The sequence below is a fragment of the Sceloporus occidentalis genome, unplaced genomic scaffold, assembly GCF_023333645.1.
Source record: "Sceloporus occidentalis isolate IW3139 unplaced genomic scaffold, rSceOcc1.0.p SCAF_240, whole genome shotgun sequence".
In the NCBI taxonomy this organism is placed as follows: domain Eukaryota; kingdom Metazoa; phylum Chordata; class Lepidosauria; order Squamata; family Phrynosomatidae; genus Sceloporus; species Sceloporus occidentalis.
The window spans coordinates 1,145,022-1,161,354 of NW_028317220.1; the positions used below are offsets into that span (position 1 = coordinate 1,145,022).

Consider the following 16,333-nt stretch of genomic DNA (forward strand, 5'->3'; position numbering starts at 1 on the left):
GGGAGGAGATGTAAAAGATATGCTATCAAGAAAAGAAACTGAATGGATATATAAATTTCAAACCTACAAGAAAGACGGATTGAATGTAGAATTCGATATATCCATTTTTTTGTGAATCCATTCATTTTTTGTGTATTAATTCCCTTTTCAAACAATCAAAATTTATTTTTTCTTTTTTAAATTATATTTATTTTATTAAGTTTTTATTTACAACATATTTTATCACACATACTAATTAAAATTGCATATAAGCGTTTTTATTCATATACTTTTTATATACACGATTTTATACACATGATTTTTAAACAATATTTTTACAAGATTTCTCTCTTTTAATAACATCATTTTTACACCATGTTTGTTCCATCTGAAGGTTAATTGTTCAACCACAGAACAGATGGATATCAGTAACATAATCGTGACAGCATTCAATTAATCAATTAGCGAGAGTACAATCAGAATACTTTCTTCTACATCTCTCTCTTATGTCTTCTTTCGTGTGGGAGTTCTGTCCAACAGGATAGATTCCTAAGAAAATAAAAATACATTCACTGAATACATTGGATCTTTAAATTGGTACCAATTAATATTGTTACTAAGTTGCTACATTGTTTCACTTGCCTATTGAGGTTTGGACGGATGCCAAACCACATACACAGATGTCTTCTATCTTGAATCAGCCTGTCTGTCTTTCCTTCTGTTGGTCCCTTGATGCTCTGCCGATATATCCCTGTAACTAGAAAAGATAGTTAAATGAAAAACATTCTATATGTCATGTTTTTAACTGTATAAATCTATTTTACACACTTACCGATTTACGAATACTGCCGACTACGAGTCCCGTTGACAGAATGAAACAGAGGGTTCCACAACATCTGCCGTTATTTCATCCTGAGGAATTAAAAAAGAAAAGAAAAAAGAAAAAAGACTAAACGTGATGACGTCGAAATGACGCAAATAGAACAAGACGGCGAGCCGGGACCTTTAAAAGAACCGCGAAAACACAGACAGGATACAGATTGATTTCTTAAATTTTCTCCTGAGGAAGCCAGAATTGGTGAAACGCGTTGAGATATTTTGGAAAACTTTACAACTATTGAAAACCTGGACTTTACATGGACTTGATGATCATCCACTTATCTTTATAAAGGACACTGCTCTTACGCATAACCCAGTTGTTATGCCTACTTGTTTGTAAGTTTTTAATCTATATTCATTAAACAATATCTTTTTTATTGCACTATTTCGTTTCTTATCTTCTACACAGAAGCTCCTAAGACGAAAGAAAGTATGGATTTTTGACGAGCTTTCTATTTCTAATACACTTGTGAGTGCAACAAACATCTCTATTTTTATTTTTTTCGTATTAACTTATTACACTATATTTGTTTTATTTTTTCCCACATATCTATGCGCCCCGACCTTTGCCTATACATCATTTGTTATAACACTTATGAGGAGTGTTGATCTGCGGGAGCAGCAAGATTTGTAGGGTACTGTAATTTATTTCATATTCATTTTTTAAGACCTACCCACTCGTGAAGGTGTTTCTTTTCCGTTCTATATTGTGATGTAAGGATCTGGGGTATTACATAACTTTTAAGTCACTTAAATGCAAAATAAAACCAAACATGTCAGTGGTGACATTAAGTCACATAAAAATGATGTATTTCCAATCTTTAATCAATGTGCATTGCTATAGAATGCTTGATTCTTGTTTTGGAATCCACACAAGATATGAAATCTGAGATCGGTCTAAGCTTTTCCTTCAAGCATGCGAGCACGGTTTAATTGTTTTATTATTCAACATAAAATTTCCAGGTACTTAAAATCTAAATTTGTAAAATATAGCAAGGAAAAGGTATTTTTGCCAAATAGTAAAAGGAATTTTATTGGTGTAACAGTGCTATCCGCGTCAGGTTGGGTCTCTACTCTCCCTTGTTGAATTTGTCCTCATCAGTGTTCAAAAGCAGAGGAAATCTCCTCCCTGCGCAGATTCCAGATCTGATTTAGAGCACGGTGGTTGCCCATCAGACGGGACTGGGGTCTACTCGTGATCTTTTTCGTAGATACCAGTGAATGAAAACCACCAGCGGTCCCATAACCATTACAATGGCCGCACTCATTATCACTGCCACTAATGTTGTTTGAGGGATCCGGATGAATGAGGCGTTCTGTAAGTCTACACTTGGGGAGTCAGATCTTACGCATGAGTTGTCTTTTCCATTATATTCGTATAAAGGGGAACAGGAAGTGCAATTATTGGCAGACGACCCTTTACACGTAAAGCAGGATGGGTGGCAAGCGGCACAAGAACGAACAAGGTGAAAGCTGCTGGGCTCTGACACCTCCGCTCTCTGCGTAGACTTAAAGTATTTGGCAGGGCAGTAAGATAGACAGAGCTTTCCAAAGGTATAATATGGTGCCAAACATTCTATGCACGACCCATTTCTATCCCGCCTCAGACACTTTCTCATGACAGACTTCTTGATTTTCCTGGACATCATGTGTTCATCTGTCCCGTACAAAATCAACGTGACGTGATGTAGAAATCCGTGGTTGGTGTAGCTTCCTCTGTTCCTAAATTCTAAGGTCCAAAGGCCCAATGGATTTTCATCCCAAGATTGTGTGGTCATGAAGGACCAATCTCTGTACCCATCAGTGCTGGTATCATGTGGTCTCTTGCCCATCAGCACAGAACGGGTGCCCATAGGACTGGTAAGATAGATTTCCAGGTCACCTCTGCGACTGTAGCTGAGGGTCATTTGGGCTTGGACATGCTCAAGGGATGTTATGTGATTGGGGGACCCAGAACAGGCAGTGACATTGTAAGTCAAAATCAGATCTGAATGCACTCTTTTAGGGGTGCTCACAATTGTTATGAGGCACTTTCTTTGAGGCTGCGTTGTCTCCCATGTTTCGGCCAGCTCCACTACTCGTCCAGCATGCAAGAGTCCGTAGCCGAAAAAGTGGCTCACTTTTCTTCCCACTCCATTTATGACCCAATCGTCAGCCATTAGGTGGGCAGGACTGGACGCTCTTACCACGATATGTTGTATATCCCTCCATGTAAGAGCTGGGTTTGCCTCCAATGCCAAAGCAAGGATCCCGGCAGCAAGTGGAGTGGCGGCTGAAGTCCCGGTGTGTTTATCTGTACACGTGTGGCGTATATCAGTGGTGATAAAAGTCTCTTCCTCACCACCACCGCTGCTGTAAGTGCTTGTAAGTTTGCATGCACACGCCTCACTGTACCAAGGGACTGTTCCATGATTTGTGACACCCCCAACAGCAACAGTGTAGATACTGTTGGAGTAGCCGTCACTGTTGCAGTTGTCATTCCTGCCACCGTTTCCAGATGCCCAAACAAAGATAGATCCAAGGCCACGGCGGCCATTTAGTATTCCTTTGTAAAAAGCCTCAGAAGACAACACTCCTGGTCCATCCAGTATCTTTCCATCATCAGTGGGACCCCAGCTGGCGCTATAAATGTCAATATGCTGTGGGTTCAAACTCAACGACTGAGCTTCAACAAAGTCTGTGACTATCCCATCCAGCATTCGCACACCTCCTATTCTAGCGTTGTATGCTACTCCAGCGCCGCAGATATCATTATTGGCAACCGCAGCCACCTCGCCTGCACAGCGGGTCCCGTGGTTGGTCTCATTAGATGAGTTATATCGGGGCTGAGGGTCAGGATCGTCGTCATTAAAATCATAACTCGCTTCCGGATCATAGTTTAATGCGAGATCGGGGTGGTCCTTTTCAAGCCCTTCATCCAGAACGGTCACCACCACGCCTCGTCCGGTATATCCACGGTTCCAAGCAGTCTGGATGCCTAAGTCAAGATTTTTACCCAGGTACCACTGCAAGCTGAAGAGGGGGTCTGTGGGAACCATACTAGGCTGTCTTTTCTCCCTTCTCCTCAGCGTCTGCTGCTCAAACCAGCTAACCTTGGGTTCTTTTTTCAGTTGAATATTTCTACCCCAGTGAGGGCTGAAGGATTTCCTTTGAATGCCACGATGAGATAAATGGTAGAAATCACTGCCAAGCACCACCTGGCCAAGGTTGATGAAACCGAATTTCTGTGCAATACGTTCTGCCTCTACAGAGCCATCAGGTATGTGCACAGCCCAGCTATTTGTGTAAATCTCCAAAGTAAAGATCACATGGATCAGAACAGTAACAACGAAAACCAGAGCTATGCTCCTCATCTTGTACTGTCAGCTTACAAAAGCATCTGTTGGCCTAACGGCCAGTGCTTTTATAACCTACACTATGTCACAGTAGAAGGGCGTGGCACATCTGTTACATCACAATAGCAGGGCGGGGCTCGGAACTCTCAGCGACAAGCCGGCTAGACAACGCTTACAGTTATGATGTCAATATATAATTCTGAAACAGTAGTGTGTGATTATATATATATATATATATATATACACGGTATATACACACACACACATATATATATATCACACACAGACTACCATTCTAAAATGTGGGGTCACTTGGAAAATAAATGTCTAGCTGTAACAATTGCAAAAGGGGTTTTCTAATTATTGATTAGCCTTTTAAATTTAAACTTGGATTATATATATATATATATATATATTGCCAAGAGAACGCCAAGTATAAACAAAACCCTTGGGGACTCTAATCAAGATAATCTAACAGAGTAATAAAGTGACATTTAAAGAAGCGACGTGATTAAGGGTTCAAAATGGTGTAAAAAAGGCACGAGAAGACAAGCAGTCGCAGGGTCGGCCCCTGTACTTACGCCACTGACCAAGATGGCTCCGGATATAAAAACATCAAATCCATGGCATGTAGCTGTATGTCCTGACTGAGTGGTGGCGGTTAACACAGTAAGGAAATATAGATATGAATGGGATCGGCATATTGTTATCCCGACTCCTGAGTGAAGATGCGAGTCTGCAGTCAAACTCTATTCCTATGTTTCTTTTTTTTTTTGATTCCCATTGCTATGTTTCATGTACAAAGTGAAATATGTTTTAATGATCCCTTTTTTTCCCAGTGTGATACCCACAGTGTTAGCAAATGCATACACACGTATATAACCCTGGGGGGACCTGTGGGGTCAATAAGGATGTCCTCCATGATGAGAGAGGCACAACCAGGGTTCATGGAATTTTATTAAGGAGAAAAACTACACAAAATCCTGATCCGTTTCATACATTTATTATACATCTATGCACAGACATGTAGTACATACATATATTCCATTTAATCTGTAATAATTGAAAACTGTTCAGATCTTTAGTCATAATATAAACAAAAGCCACATAATAGCTTGATTTATACTTTCTATGCCGACTATCCGTTTTAATGGGTTAACTACTTCCATGTCTGCTTATGGTGAACATTTCGCCCTCACAAACACGGCAGCTCCTTGAGATGAGGTACAGATGGCAGACCGCGCGGAGGGCACTGGGTGTACAGAACGGCACTAGAAGCATGAAATAAATACGTTAAAAAAAAAACACTGTATTTGTTGTTCGGTTTTGTTTATAATCCAGTCCCTCGTTTGATTGCTGCTAAAACACCGACATGTTTAGTGCGGTTGGTAACAGGCGGTGACCCGCCAACACGTCCTCTTCATGCGGAAGCTTTATATATATACGAGACCAGAGTTCTCCTCATTCCACGGTAAGCTGGACACTGTCACTTTGACCGTGCTGATCGTGTTTCCGTGCTGAAAAACATCAAGAATATTATCTTTTATTTATAATATAATATATATTTAGAATATATTCCTATAGTCCATACATTCAGAGTCTGACAAAACTAGAACTGACAGATTAAGATAAGGTTAAGTAAATAGAGACCGGTCCGTAAACTTACAGTCTAGAGGATATTTCGATTCAATGGCCACCATCCTAGATTAAAACGCAAAAATTAACACATCTACCACTTTTGCTCCGGTTACATAGTTACATAGTTACATAGGCTGAAAAAAGACATGCGTCCATCAAGTTCAGCCTTTCCTATATCTGTTAATTTGTTGCTGTTTGATCCAAAAGAAGGCAAAAAACCCTGGCTTCGCTCTTTCCAATTTTGCACTAACCAGGGAAAAAAATTCCTTCTTGACCCCAAAATGGCAGTCAGATTTCTCCTTGGATCAATAAGCTGTTTCCCCATAATTAAAGATTATATCCCTGAATATTATGTTTTTCCAGGTATCCATCCAGTTGCAGTTTAAACGTCTGTACAGACTCTGATAAAACTACCTCTGCAGGCAGAGAATTCCACATCCTTACTGCCCTTACTGTAAAAAACCCTTTCCTCTGCTTTAGTCTAAATCTCCTTTCTTCCAGTCTAAATGCATGACCACGTGTCCTATGCATAGTCCTGTTTATGAACAGATTTCCACACAATGGTTTGTATTGGCCCCGAATATATTTATATAATGCTATCATATCCCCTCTGAGGCGACGTTTTTCTAAACTAAACAGATTTAAATTAGTTAACCTTTCTTCATAACTATATTGCTCCATTCCTTTTATTAATTTTGTAGCCCGCCTCTGCACCCTTTCTAGTGCTATGATATCCTTCTTTAGAAAAGGCGCCCAAAATTGCACAGCATATTCAAGGTGCGGCCTTACCATTGATTTATACAGAGGCAAAATTATATCTTTATTCCGCGACTTGATGCCCCTTTTTATACACGACAATACCTTACTGGCCTTAGCAACCGCAGACTGACACTGCACATTGTTGCCTAGTTTGTTGTCTATAACAATTCCCAAATCCTTCTCATTTGTCATTACCCCTAATTCACTACCGTTTAGGGTGTAGGTTGCTTGTGCATTCGCTACCCCGAAGTGCATAACTTTACATTTATCTACATTGAATTTCATCTGCCATTTGAGTGCCCAGTCCCCCAGTCTATCTAGATCCCTCTGCAGCACATTAATATCCTGCTCGCCCTGTATAACTTTACCTAGTTTTGTGTCATCTGCAAACACAGAAACATGACTTTCAATGCCTCCTGCCAGGTCATTTATAAATATGTTGAATAAAATTGGTCCCAGAACAGAACCCTGAGGGACACCACTTACCACTTTTGACCAGCTTGAAAATTTACCATTTATAACAACTCTCTGTTCTCTACCTCTAAGCCGATGTTCTACCCAAGAACAAGAATTTGCATCTAGGCCAATTTCCTTCAGTTTGAATACTAACCTATTGTGTGGAACCGAGTCAAACGCCTTGGCAAAAACCAAGTAGATTCCATCCACCGCGACCCCCTGATCCACACTTCTACTACCATCTACCATCTTAGCTTCTAGAACTTCCTTGTCATTGACATGACCACCATACTACCTCTCACCCCATCACTGATACCCCCACACCACCTCTCACCCTTCCTCTGTGCCTTATGTTTGTCACCCCATTCCCTCAAGATTGTAAGCTTGCAGGGTCCTCTCCACCAAATGTATCGGTTTGTCTCGTCAGACCCCTTGAATTTATGTATTGTATTAAGCGCTGCGTAAACTGTTGGCGCTATATAAATAAAAGATAATAATAATAATAATAAGATTATTAAGGCAGAGAACCAATTAACACTTTTCTGTTATAATATAGGGGGTTTTAATTTTTTATTTTATAATGAAATTAATAAAACACATAATATTCATAATTCTACCAAACTCAAACTATCTCTGCCAGCCTCATCCAAAAAAAGCATGCTGTATTTTTTATAATACAATACAAGGCAGTTAAAGGGGGCATATTAATCACTGAATGTTTAACTAGACTTGAGTACATGGACCAAAAATGATTTGGACACAATTTAAATTTTTCCTTTCCTGCACCTTTCGGTTTGGATGAGATTCAGGGGTTTTTTTTTGTTTTTTTTTTTATTATTATTATTATTATTATTATTATTATTATTAGTGCTCCATTCACTATCACACTCTCAATGTCCTCATACCTTTTTCGCCAGCCAGCATAGCCGAGCAGAAATCAGGAAGAAGATGACCAAGAAAGAAGATGGGGACACGGAAGAGATTAATGGGAAAATGTGTGCTGACGACCTATAGGATATGCCACAGCGTTTCGGCAGTGAAACAACTTATTTTCTCTTATTATACCCTATAGGGATTCATCTGTCATTCTCTAGCACACAGCTATATTTTCACTTAATCTGACTCTTAGAACCTGTGACTGTACTAAGTATGTGTGTACCAAAATCTACGTTTTATTCCTATGAACACTGACCCAGTGCTGTCATTCCGTAGGGGGAAAAAAAAAAAGATATAATTTCACTTAGTTTGACTCCAGAAAAAAACACAAAACATCTTATTACATTGGACATTTAACCATTTAACATTTAATCATTCATCTGTCACTCCCTAAAACACAGCAATTGTTTAAAATGCTATAAAGGGTGATAATGGCTCACATGCAGGGTTCTCAGCTACTAATGTGTTAACTGCTCCAATTTAATTGTACAGCGCATCTTAATTTCTTTCTCTGAACAGATAAAGGGTAATAATAATTCCATCTAATCTAACTACCGCATTTGCTCGATTATAAGACGACCCTGATTATAAGACGACCCCCCAAATCTGAATATTAATTTAGGAAAAAAAGAAAAAGCCTGAATATAAGACGACCCTAAAGGAAAAAAGTTTTACCAGAAAATGTTAATTCATGTAAACTATTTTTTTTATAAAGCTATGATTGAGAAAAATATTTTTTTTGTTTTTATTTCCTTGTATTTTCCAACCTGTCCCCCAGTTACGCACATCTGCCCCCAGGCTTGCCACTCCAATATGGCACTGTGGCCCATGATATGCCTTTTAACCCTCTATATGCCACTGTGCCCCATGGTATGCCTTTTGACCCCCTATGTGCCACTCTGCCTCCAGAAATGCCTTATACCCCTAAATGCCACTCTGGCATTTAGGGGGTTAAAATGCATATTATGGGGCAGAGTGGCATATAGGGAGGTATAAGGCATTCCAGGAGGCAGAGTGGAATTAAGGGAGTTAAAAGGCATTGTATAGAGCACTCTGCCTCCAGAAATGCCTTATACCCCTATATGCCACTCTGGCATTTAGGGGGTTAAAAGGCATATTATGGGGCAGAGTGGCATATAGGGAGGTGAAATGCCTTATACCTCCCTATATGCCACTCTGCCCCATAATATGCTTTTTAACCCCCTAAGTGCCAGAGTGGCATATAGGGGTATAAGGCATTCCAGAAATGCCCTATGCCCCCATTTAACACACACACACACACACACACACTTACTTACTTACCGGTGCTTCCAATTTCCTGCTGTTTTGCCGGGGCAGCGGGTTAACATCTCCTTCCGCTGCAGCGGGGTTTGTTGGCAGCGGGGTTTGTCTGCGTCCGTCTCATATAGCTTCCCTGGCTGTCAGAGATCAGAGTTCCCCGCACCGGTGCGAGGAACTCTGATCTCTGACAGCCGGGGAAGGTATACGCGACGGACGCAGACAACCCCCGCTGCTAGCCACACCTCCTTCCGGCTGCAGCGGACGTTGTGTACGCGGATCGCTGCCCCGGCAACACAGCAGGAAGCACCGGTAAGTGTGTGTATGGGGGGGGAGACAGGAGGATCCAGGTCCCCTGCAGCGGTGCGGGGGATCTGGATCTTAGTCTCATAATCAGACCTCTATTTGAGGTCTGATTAGAAGACGACCCCGATTAGAAGACCCAAAATGTGGGGTCACTTTCATGTATCAATTGCAAAAGGTTTTTTTAACGATTGATTAGCCTTTTAAACTTGGATTAGCAAACACAACGTGCCGTTGGAACGCAGGAAAGATGGGTGAGATAAAGAGCCTCAAGAGTTATTCCATTAAAAATCACCAAAAAAGAATACCAGCTCTTCATCTAAACCCAGAGAAAGATGGGAAAGGGCAGACCTCCTGGAAGTATAATCTGTCGGCACTAAAGAGATTACCTGCTAGCCATACTGACCACAGAACATAGTAAAACAAAACAAAAGTACACTCAGCACTGGAGATACATAATAATGTCGATCCTTAAAAGAAGGAAAAAAAAACAAGCACTATCATAGAATACCTGGAACAGACACATCGCGGACCCCTTCTGGCACACTAACTGTGAATAACGGTCAGGGACCCAGAACCTCCTCTAATGATCACACAAACCGCTATCTCCAGCGGCGCACACAGGCGCGGACCCGCATACATCTCCACACGGCCGACATAACAGTAACAACACGGCAACACCGTAAACTACACGGGTGTACACAACAATCTCCTGACCATACAAAGTGCTCGTGTTACTCCGGGACACAAGAATTATAGCAAAACATTCCTATTAGAAGGAGGACATCCTAAGAGGAATGTAATAGTCTTAAAACTTTAAGATGTAGGGTTTATAAAAATTCAAAAAAAAATCACTTTTTATGCCCCTTTTATTATAGTCTACGGCCTACGGCCTTCCTTTTTATCCTCCCTGTTAGCATGTACCATGTTTCAGTTCTCTTATGACATAAATGAGCTCTAATGACGCCATATAATTACTAATTCACGCAAACACGAACATTACAAATGAGTGTGAATGTGCAGGTGAAACCTGTGACAGCCGGTAGCGCGGATGCAGAATAAAGGTATTTGGCGGTACTACAGACTTCCAAGAGCCCCAACACCGGCCCATTTAAACATAAAGGCATGCGGTCACCTGCTCACTAAACCGGCTCTCCTTGGCATTCTGTACCGGCGGGGCGACCACGAACCCCAAACACACAGGGAGCAGGAGCGGGTTCATGTCCTGTCACTCGTACCGGAGTCCCTCACAGCATTCTGACACAACGTCGCTTCCTGCTTCCTGCTCAACTGGCGAGAAAAGAGCGCTGGGATTGGTCCACGCATTCTAGCGGCTGAATGCTCGCTCATTATTGGTCAGAACTGATGACACGTCCTCCCAATAGCAATGCGCACCCGCCATCTTTATTCCTGGCAGCGATTACGCTACTGTTCGTGATCTGTCGCTTTTTCATTTATCTGTTTTGTGTACGGAATTCGTGTGGATTCTCATAACACTGTCTATATGTTTATTATCTGAAGCAAAACGATTGTTGAATAAAATAAATATTGTTTCCAATATATAATACTTTATCAATGCTCACTCACCCTTACACATAGACATTCATGCTCAAAATATATTTTCTGTAAGATATAACAAAATATTTTTCTGTATGTGATGTAAGGATAAAAATAAAAATAGAGATGTTTGTTGCACTCACAAGTGTATTAGAAATAGAAAGCTCGTCAAAAATCCATACTTTCTTTCGTCTTAGGAGCTTCTGTGTAGAAGATAAGAAACGAAATAGTGCAATAAAAACGATATTGTTTAATGAATATAGATGTCCCAAGAACTGTATAAAATGTAATAAATTCTCGTTTTCCGATTTTAAAGTAATAGGGATAGATTTAGTATCCCCCCACTGGCGGGGAGGAGATGTAAAAGATATGCTATCAAGAAAAGAAACTGAATGGATATATAAATTTCAAACCTACAAGAAAGACGGATTGAATGTAGAATTCGATATATCCATTTTTTTGTGAATCCATTCATTTTTTGTGTATTAATTCCTTTTTCAAACAATCAAAATTTATTTTTTCTTTTTTAAATTATATTTATTTTATTAAGTTTTTATTTACAACATATTTTATCACACATACTAATTAAAATTGCATATAAGCGTTTTTATTCATATACTTTTTATATACACGATTTTATACACATGATTTTTAAACAATATTTTTACAAGATTTCTCTCTTTTAATAACATCATTTTTACACCATGTTTGTTCCATCTGAAGGTTAATTGTTCAACCACAGAACAGATGGATATCAGTAACATAATCGTGACAGCATTCAATTAATCAATTAGCGAGAGTACAATCAGAATACTTTCTTCTACATCTCTCTCTTATGTCTTCTTTCGTGTGGGAGTTCTGTCCAACAGGATAGATTCCTAAGAAAATAAAAATACATTCACTGAATACATTGGATCTTTAAATTGGTACCAATTAATATTGTTACTAAGTTGCTACATTGTTTCACTTGCCTATTGAGGTTTGGACGGATGCCAAACCACATACACAGATGTCTTCTATCTTGAATCAGCCTGTCTGTCTTTCCTTCTGTTGGTCCCTTGATGCTCTGCCGATATATCCCTGTAACTAGAAAAGATAGTTAAATGAAAAACATTCTATATGTCATGTTTTTAACTGTATAAATCTATTTTACACACTTACCGATTTACGAATACTGCCGACTACGAGTCCCGTTGACAGAATGAAACAGAGGGTTCCACAACATCTGCCGTTATTTCATCCTGAGGAATTAAAAAAGAAAAGAAAAAAGACTAAACGTGATGACGTCGAAATGACGCAAATAGAACAAGACGGCGAGCCGGGACCTTTAAAAGAACCGCGAAAACACAGACAGGATACAGATTGATTTCTTAAATTTTCTCCTGAGGAAGCCAGAATTGGTGAAACGCGTTGAGATATTTTGGAAAACTTTACAACTATTGAAAACCTGGACTTTACATGGACTTGATGATCATCCACTTATCTTTATAAAGGACACTGCTCTTACGCATAACCCAGTTGTTATGCCTACTTGTTTGTAAGTTTTTAATCTATATTCATTAAACAATATCTTTTTTATTGCACTATTTCGTTTCTTATCTTCTACACAGAAGCTCCTAAGACGAAAGAAAGTATGGATTTTTGACGAGCTTTCTATTTCTAATACACTTGTGAGTGCAACAAACATCTCTATTTTTATTTTTTTCGTATTAACTTATTACACTATATTTGTTTTATTTTTTCCCACATATCTATGCGCCCCGACCTTTGCCTATACATCATTTGTTATAACACTTATGAGGAGTGTTGATCTGCGGGAGCAGCAAGATTTGTAGGGTACTGTAATTTATTTCATATTCATTTTTTAAGACCTACCCACTCGTGAAGGTGTTTCTTTTCCGTTCTATATTGTGATATAAGGATCTGGGGTATTACATAACTTTTAAGTCACTTAAATGCAAAATAAAACCAAACATGTCAGTGGTGACATTAAGTCACATAAAAATGATGTATTTCCAATCTTTAATCAATGTGCATTGCTATAGAATGCTTGATTCTTGTTTTGGAATCCACACAAGATATGAAATCTGAGATCGGTCTAAGCTTTTCCTTCAAGCATGCGAGCACGGTTTAATTGTTTTATTATTCAACATAAAATTTCCAGGTACTTAAAATCTAAATTTGTAAAATATAGCAAGGAAAAGGTATTTTTGCCAAATAGTAAAAGGAATTTTATTGGTGTAACAGTGCTATCCGCGTCAGGTTGGGTCTCTACTCTCCCTTGTTGAATTTGTCCTCATCAGTGTTCAAAAGCAAAGGAAATCTCCTCCCTGCGCAGATTCCAGATCTGATTTAGAGCACGGTGGTTGCCCATCAGACGGGACTGGGGTCTACTCGTGATCTTTTTCGTAGATACCAGTGAATGAAAACCACCAGCGGTCCCATAACCATTACAATGGCCGCACTCATTATCACTGCCACTAATGTTGTTTGAGGGATCCGGATGAATGAGGCGTTCTGTAAGTCTACACTTGGGGAGTCAGATCTTACGCATGAGTTGTCTTTTCCATTATATTCGTATAAAGGGGAACAGGAAGTGCAATTATTGGCAGACGACCCTTTACACGTAAAGCAGGATGGGTGGCAAGCGGCACAAGAACGAACAAGGTGAAAGCTGCTGGGCTCTGACACCTCCGCTCTCTGCGTAGACTTAAAGTATTTGGCAGGGCAGTAAGATAGACAGAGCTTTCCAAAGGTATAATATGGTGCCAAACATTCTATGCACGACCCATTTCTATCCCGCCTCAGACACTTTCTCATGACAGACTTCTTGATTTTCCTGGACATCATGTGTTCATCTGTCCCGTACAAAATCAACGTGACGTGATGTAGAAATCCGTGGTTGGTGTAGCTTCCTCTGTTCCTAAATTCTAAGGTCCAAAGGCCCAATGGATTTTCATCCCAAGATTGTGTGGTCATGAAGGACCAATCTCTGTACCCATCAGTGCTGGTATCATGTGGTCTCTTGCCCATCAGCACAGAACGGGTGCCCATAGGACTGGTAAGATAGATTTCCAGGTCACCTCTGCGACTGTAGCTGAGGGTCATTTGGGCTTGGACATGCTCAAGGGATGTTATGTGATTGGGGGACCCAGAACAGGCAGTGACATTGTAAGTCAAAATCAGATCTGAATGCACTCTTTTAGGGGTGCTCACAATTGTTATGAGGCACTTTCTTTGAGGCTGCGTTGTCTCCCATGTTTCGGCCAGCTCCACTACTCGTCCAGCATGCAAGAGTCCGTAGCCGAAAAAGTGGCTCACTTTTCTTCCCACTCCATTTATGACCCAATCGTCAGCCATTAGGTGGGCAGGACTGGACGCTCTTACCACGATATGTTGTATATCCCTCCATGTAAGAGCTGGGTTTGCCTCCAATGCCAAAGCAAGGATCCCGGCAGCAAGTGGAGTGGCGGCTGAAGTCCCGGTGTGTTTATCTGTACACGTGTGGCGTATATCAGTGGTGATAAAAGTCTCTTCCTCACCACCACCGCTGCTGTAAGTGCTTGTAAGTTTGCATGCACACGCCTCACTGTACCAAGGGACTGTTCCATGATTTGTGACACCCCCAACAGCAACAGTGTAGATACTGTTGGAGTAGCCGTCACTGTTGCAGTTGTCATTCCTGCCACCGTTTCCAGATGCCCAAACAAAGATAGATCCAAGGCCACGGCGGCCATTTAGTATTCCTTTGTAAAAAGCCTCAGAAGACAACACTCCTGGTCCATCCAGTATCTTTCCATCATCAGTGGGACCCCAGCTGGCGCTATAAATGTCAATATGCTGTGGGTTCAAACTCAACGACTGAGCTTCAACAAAGTCTGTGACTATCCCATCCAGCATTCGCACACCTCCTATTCTAGCGTTGTATGCTACTCCAGCGCCGCAGATATCATTATTGGCAACCGCAGCCACCTCGCCTGCACAGCGGGTCCCGTGGTTGGTCTCATTAGATGAGTTATATCGGGGCTGAGGGTCAGGATCGTCGTCATTAAAATCATAACTCGCTTCCGGATCATAGTTTAATGCGAGATCGGGGTGGTCCTTTTCAAGCCCTTCATCCAGAACGGTCACCACCACGCCTCGTCCGGTATATCCACGGTTCCAAGCAGTCTGGACGCCTAAGTCAAGATTTTTACCCAGGTACCACTGCAAGCTGAAGAGGGGGTCTGTGGGAACCATACTAGGCTGTCTTTTCTCCCTTCTCCTCAGCGTCTGCTGCTCAAACCAGCTAACCTTGGGTTCTTTTTTCAGTTGAATATTTCTACCCCAGTGAGGGCTGAAGGATTTCCTTTGAATGCCACGATGAGATAAATGGTAGAAATCACTGCCAAGCACCACCTGGCCAAGGTTGATGAAACCGAATTTCTGTGCAATACGTTCTGCCTCTACAGAGCCATCAGGTATGTGCACAGCCCAGCTATTTGTGTAAATCTCCAAAGTAAAGATCACATGGATCAGAACAGTAACAACGAAAACCAGAGCTATGCTCCTCATCTTGTACTGTCAGCTTACAAAAGCATCTGTTGGCTAACGGCCAGTGCTTTTATAACCTACACTATGTCACAGTAGAAGGGCGTGGCACATCTGTTACATCACAATAGCAGGGCGGGGCTCGGAACTCTCAGCGACAAGCCGGCTAGACAACGCTTACAGTTATGATGTCAATATATAATTCTGAAACAGTAGTGTGTGATTATATATATATATATATATATATACACGGTATATACACACACACACATATATATATATCACACACAGACTACCATTCTAAAATGTGGGGTCACTTGGAAAATAAATGTCTAGCTGTAACAATTGCAAAAGGGGTTTTCTAATTATTGATTAGCCTTTTAAATTTAAACTTGGATTAAACACAACGTGCCGTTGGAACGCAGCTACAATCATTCAGTCATTTATAACATTAATGATGCCTGTGCTGTATTTCTGATGCATTTCATGTCATTTTAATAGACAACATTCGTTTTCTTACAAAAAGAGAGACAGATCTATGTGACCTCGTACTTTTGAATGGTAGAGTATATATATATATAATTATATATATATATATATATATATATTGCCAAGAGAACGCCAAGTATAAACAAAACCCTTGGGGACTCTAATCAAGATAATCTAACAGAGTAATAAAGTGA

The 16,333-nt window shown here is 40.5% G+C and overlaps 2 pseudogenes; both read right to left on the bottom strand.

The window, feature by feature from the left end:
• Positions 1-831: 831 nt before the first annotated feature.
• On the bottom strand, positions 832-4,211 carry LOC149276428 (proprotein convertase subtilisin/kexin type 4 pseudogene; annotated as a pseudogene).
• An 8,090-nt stretch (positions 4,212-12,301) lies between these two features.
• On the bottom strand, positions 12,302-15,674 carry LOC149276429 (proprotein convertase subtilisin/kexin type 4 pseudogene; annotated as a pseudogene).
• Between the last annotated feature and the right edge of the window lie 659 nt (positions 15,675-16,333).